This window comes from Arachis hypogaea, chromosome 6, assembly GCF_003086295.3.
Source record: "Arachis hypogaea cultivar Tifrunner chromosome 6, arahy.Tifrunner.gnm2.J5K5, whole genome shotgun sequence".
Taxonomy (NCBI): domain Eukaryota; kingdom Viridiplantae; phylum Streptophyta; class Magnoliopsida; order Fabales; family Fabaceae; genus Arachis; species Arachis hypogaea.
In genome coordinates, this window is record NC_092041.1 from 68,655,873 (window position 1) to 68,662,028 (window position 6,156).

At 40.1% G+C, this 6,156-nt stretch overlaps 1 non-coding gene across 1 annotated transcript; it reads right to left on the bottom strand.

Moving 5' to 3' along the window:
* Positions 1–2,175: 2,175 nt before the first annotated feature.
* On the bottom strand, positions 2,176–2,283 carry LOC112700376 (small nucleolar RNA R71). Its single transcript, XR_003153281.1, has one exon. It is a non-coding gene; the product is annotated as a small nucleolar RNA R71 (small nucleolar RNA).
* Positions 2,284–6,156: the final 3,873 nt, after the last annotated feature.

Below are 6,156 nucleotides of genomic sequence, written 5' to 3' on the forward strand. Positions count from 1 at the left end.
GGTCCAAGCAGATATGTGTAGAATGTGGAATGTATGTCATACCTGGGTGTTCCAGTGTATTTATAGTAGTTGGCCGTGATCTTCCCTAGATAAGATATTCTTATCTTATCTTATCTTTTGGGAGTTTTATCTCTATCTTTGTGGAACCGCCTTTCCTAGGCTTTTTCGGCCTTTAGGTTTTGGGCTGCGTTCCTTTCGATAGGCCTTCTTAGCTTTGTTGTCCGAGGTCCGACCTCAGGCGTGGGCCTTGGGACAAGGTCGGACCTTTCATGGATTTCGCCGAGTTGGGGAGCTCGGTCAGGGTATGAACACTAACATTGCATGATTTCTGGAATTCTCATTAAGAATTTTGATATCCTTATTTTCTTTTTCACTCAATTTTCAAAAAAATCCAAAAAAATTACAAAATCATAAAAACCAAAAATATTTTATGTTTCTTGTTGAGTCTAGTGTCTCATTTTAAGTTTGGTGTCAATTTCATGTTTCTGTTCTTCTTGCATTTTTTTTCGAATTCATTCATGTGTCTTAATTGATCTTCAAGCTGTTCTTGATGATTTCCTTGTTCTGATCTTTAAATTCTATTGTCTTGAGAGTTTTGTTGTTTCCCATATGCATTCTTATTTTGTTAGTGTCAATAGTATACAAACTTCTAAGTTTGGTGTCTTGCATGCATTGTTTATTTGATCTTAGTTTCATTTTGATTATTCCTCATTATTAAAAATCCAAAAAAAATTTATTTGTGTCTTTTCAAGTCAATAATACAGAGAATTGAAGATTCGGAACATATAGCAGAGGAATTACACAGAAAAAGCTAGGCGTTCAAAACGCCCAGTAAGGAAGGAAAACTGGCGTTTAAACGCCAGCCAGGGTGCCTGGCTGGGCGTTTAACGCCCAAAAGGGGTGAGTTTTGGGCGTTAAACGCCAGAATGTAATGGCACAAGAGGGAAGATTTTCTTTTTTAATTCAAATTTTTTCAAGTTTTCAAAATTTTTCAAAATCAAATCTTTTTCAAATCATATCTTTTCAATCATATATTTCAAAATCAATTTCTTTCCATTTTCAAAAATACTTACTCACAATTAATGATTTGATTCAACACTTCAATTATGTTGCCTTTTCTGTTGAGAAAGGTTTAATGTCTGAATCAAATCTTTTAAATTTCTTGTTAGCCAAGTCATTAATTTTCAAAATCAAATCTTTTTTTAAATTGTTTTTCAAATCATATCTTCTCAATCATATCTTTTTAAAAAATATATCTTTTCAATCATATCTTTTAATCACATCTTTTTCAAAATAGTTTTCAATCATATCTTTTTTATTTCTAATTTCAAAGTCTTTTTCAAAAATCACTTTATTTCTTTCCCAATCATATTTTTTCGAAAATCATTCTTCAATTTTTCAAAATGTTTTTAAAATCTTTTTAATTTATTTTCGAAAATTTCTTCCCCTCTTCTCAAATCCTACTGTTTATGGACTAACACTCCTCCTCAATGCACAATTCGAACTCTATCTTTCTTGATAAGTTTGAATTCTTCTACCTCTTCTTCTATTCTTCTTTTCCTCTGACACCTCAAGGAATCTCTATACTGTAACATAGAGGATTCCATATTTTCTTGTTCTCTTCTCTTTCATATGAGCAGGAGCAAAGACAAAAGCATTCTTGTTGAGGCTGACCCTGAACCTGAAAGGACCCTGAAGCGAAAGCTAAGAGAAGCTAAAGCACAACTCTCTATAGAGGACCTAACAGAAATCTTTAAACAAGAAGAAGACATGGCAGCCGAAAACAACAACAATGCCAACAATTCAAGGAAGGTGCAGGGTGACTTTATTGCACCTACTCCCGACTTCTATGGGAGAAGCATCTCTATCCCTGCCATTGGAGCAAACAACTTTGAGCTTAAGCCTCAATTAGTTTCTCTAATGCAACAGAATTGCAAGTTCCATGGACTTCCATTGGAAGATCCTCATCAATTTTTAGCTGAATTCTTACAAATCTGTGACACTGTCAAGACTAATGGGGTTGACCCTGAGGTCTACAGACTTATGCTATTCCCTTTTGCTGTAAGAGACAGAGCTAGGATATGGTTGGACTCACAACCTAAAGAAAGCCTGAACTCTTGGGAAAAGCTAGTCAATGCCTTCTTGGCAAAGTTCTTTCCACCTCAAAAATTGAGTAAGCTTAGAGTGGAAGTCCAAACCTTCAAACAGAAGGAAGGTGAATCCCTCTATGAAGCTTGGGAAAGATACAAACAATTGATTAGAAAGTGTCCCTGTGACATGCTTTCTGAATGGAGCATCATAGGTATCTTCTATGATGGTCTGTCTGAACTGTCTAAGATGTCATTGGACAGCTCTGCTGGAGGATCTCTTCATCTGAAGAAGACGCCTGCAGAAGCTCAATAACTCATTGAAATGGTTGCAAATAACCAATTCATGTACACTTCTGAAAGGAATCCTGTGAATAATGGGACGAATCAGAAGAGAGAAGTTCTTGAGATTGATACTCTGAATGCCATATTGGCTCAAAACAAAATATCGACTCAGCAAGTCAATATGATTTCTCAAAGTCTGTCTGGAATGCAAGCTGCACCAGGCAGTACTAAGGACGCTTCATCCGAAGAAGAAGCTTATGATCCTGAGAACTTTTCAATGGAAGAGGTGAATTACATGGGAGAACCCTATGGAAACACCTATAATCCTTCATGGAGAAATCATCCAAATCTCTCATGGAAGGATCAACAGAGACCTCAACAAGGTTTCAACAACAATAATGGTGGAAGAAACAGGTTTGGCAATGGCAAGCCTTTTCCATCATCTTCTCAGCAACAGACAGAGAATTCTAAGCAGAGCCACTCCGACTTAGCAACCATGGTCTTTGATCTAATCAAAACCACTCAAAGTTTCATGACTGAAACAAGGTCCTCCATTAGAAACTTGGAGGCACAAGTGGGTCAGCTGAGTAAGAAAATTACTGAACTCCCTCCTAGTACTCTTCCAAGCAATACAGAAGAGAATCCAAAAGGAGAGTGTAAGGCCATCAACATGGCCGAATTTGGAGAGGAGGAAGAGGCAGTGATCGCCACTGAGGAAGACCTCAATGGACGTCCACTAGCCTCCAATGAGTTCCCTAATGAGGAACCATGGGAATCTGAGGCTCACACTGTGACCATAGAGATTCCATTGGATTTACTTCTTCCATTCATGAGCTCTGATGAGTATTCTTCCTCTGAAGAGGACAAAGATGTCACTGAAGAGCAAGTTGCTAAGTACCTTGGAGCAATCATGAAGCTAAATGACAAGTTATTTGGTAATGAGACTTGGGAGGATGAACCCCCTTTGCTCACCAAAGAACTGGATGACTTGACTAGGAAGAGATTACCTCAAAAGAGACCGGACCCTGGAAAGTTCTCAACACCTTGTACCATAGGCACCATGACCTTTGAGAAGGCTCTGTGTAACTTAGGGTCAAGCATAAACCTCATGCCTCTCTCTGTAATGGATAAGCTAGGGATCTTTAAAGTACAAGCTGTAAGAATCTCACTAGAGATGGCAGACAATTCAAGAAAACAAGCTTATGGACTTGTAGAGGATGTTCTGGTAAAGGTTGAAGATCCCTGCTGATTTTATAGTCCTCGAGACTGGGAAGTGCATGGATGAATCCATCATCCTTGGCGGACCCTTCCTAGCCACAGTAAAAGCTGTGATTGATGTTGACAGAGGAGAATTAATCATTCAAGTGAATGAAGAATCCTTTGTGTTTAAGGCTCAAGGATATTCCTCTGTTACCATGGAGAAGAAGCATGAAGAGCTTCTCTCAAAACAGAGTCAAACAGAGCCCCCACAGTCAAACTCTAAGTTTGGTGTTGGGAGGCCACAACCAACTTCTAAGTTTGGTGTTGAACCCCTACATTCAAACTCTAAGTTTGGTGTTGGGAGGTTCCAACATTGCTCTGAACATCTGTGAGGCTCCATGAGAGCCCACTGTCAAGCTACTGACATTAAAAAAGCGCTTGTTGGGAGACAACCCAATGGTATATTTATATATTTTCCTTTGTTATTTTATGTTTTTTTATAGGTTGATGATCATGGGAAGTCACAAAATCAATTGAAAGAGCAAAAACAGAATGAAAAACAGAAAGAAAAACAGCACACCCTAGAGGAAAAGTTGCTGGCATTTAAACGCCAGTAAGGGCAGCAAATGGGCGTTTAACGCCCAGTCTGGCACCATTCTGGGCGTTTAACGGCAGAAAGGGGCACCAGACTGGCGTTTAACGCCAGGAATGGGCAAGAAGCTAGCATTAAATGCCAGAAATGGGCACCAGCCCGGCATTTAACGCCAAAATTGGCAACAAGAGCATTTTTTGCTCGCCACTTGGTACAGGGATGAATTATCCTTGACACTTCAGGATTTGTGGAGCCCACAGGATCCCCACCTACCCCACCACTCTCTCTCTTCTCTTCACCCATTCACCAATCACCTCAACACCTCTTCCCCAAAAATCCCTCACCTATCAAATCCCATTATTCTCTTCACCACTCACATCCATCCTTTATAAAACCTCACCTACCTCACCATTCAAATTCAAACCACTTTCCCTCCCAAACCCACCCATAATGGCCGAACCATACACCCCCTCTCCACTCCTATATAAACCCATCTTCACTCCTTCATTTTCACACAACCTAAACACTACTTCTCTCCCTTGGCCGAACCACAAAGCCACCTCCATCTCTTCTATTTCTTCTTCTTCTACTCTCTTCTTCCTTCTTTTGCTCGAGGACGAGCAAACCTTCTATGTTTGGTGTGGTAAAAGCATTGCTTTATGTTTTTCCATAACCATTTATGGCATCTAAGGCCGGAGAAACCTCTAGAATGAGGAAAGGGAAGGCCAAAGCTTCCACCTCCGAGTCATGGGAGATGGAGATATTCATCTCAAGGGTGCATCAAGACCACTTCTATGAAGTTGTGGCCATGAAGAAGGTGATCCCCGAGGTCCCTTTCAAACTCAAAAAGAGTGAATATCCGGAGATCCGACATGAGATCTGAAGAAGAGGTTGGGAAGTTCTTACCAACCCCATTCAACAAGTCGGAATCTTAATGGTTCAAGAGTTCTATGCCAATGCATGGATCACCAAGAACCATGATCAAAGTGTGAACCCGGACCCAAAGAATTAGCTTACAATGGTTCGGGGGAAATGCTTAGATTTTAGTCCGAAAAATGTAAGGTTGGCATTCAACTTGCCCATGATGCAAGGAGATGAACACCCTTACACTAGAAGAGTCAACCTTGATCAAAGGTTGGACCAAGTCCTCACAGACATTTGTGAAGAGGGCGCTCAATGGAAGAGAGATTCAAGAGGGAAGCCGGTTCAACTGAGAAGGTATGACCTCAAGCCCGTGGCTAGGGGATGGTTGGAGTTTATCCGACGCTCAATCATTCCCACTAGCAACCGGTCTGAAGTTACTATAGACCGGGCTATCATGATTCATAGCATCATGATTGGAGAGGGAGTAGAAGTTCATGAGGTTATATCCCAAGAACTTTATAAGGTGGCGGACAAGTCCTCTACCTTGGCAATGTTAGCCTTCCCTCATCTCATTTGTCACCTCTATTATTCAGTTGGAGTTAACATAGAGGGAGACATCCTCATTGATGAGGACAAGCCCATCACTAAGAAAAGGATGGAGCAAACAAGAGATCCCACTCATCATGAAATCCCTGAGATGCCTCAAGGGATGCACTTTTCTCCTCAAAACTATTGGGAGCAAATCAACACCTCCCTAGGAGAATTGAGTTCCAACATGGGACAACTAAGGGTGGAGCACCAAGAACAAGGAAATTAGAGAAGATCAAAGAATCATGAGAGAGGAGCAACAAAGGCAAGGAAGAGACTTTGAGGAGCTCAAGCACTCCATAAGATCTTCAAAAGGAAGAACAAGCCGCCATCACTAAGGTGGACCCGTTCTTTAATCTCCTTGTTCTTTATTTTTCTATTTTTCGAATTTTTATGCTTATGTTTGTCTATGTTTGTCTCTTATGATCATTAGTGTCTTAGTGTCTATACCTTAAAGTTATGAATGTCCTATGAATCCATCACCTTTCTTAAATGAAAAATGTTCTTAATTGAAAAAGAGAATAATTGCATAAATTTTGA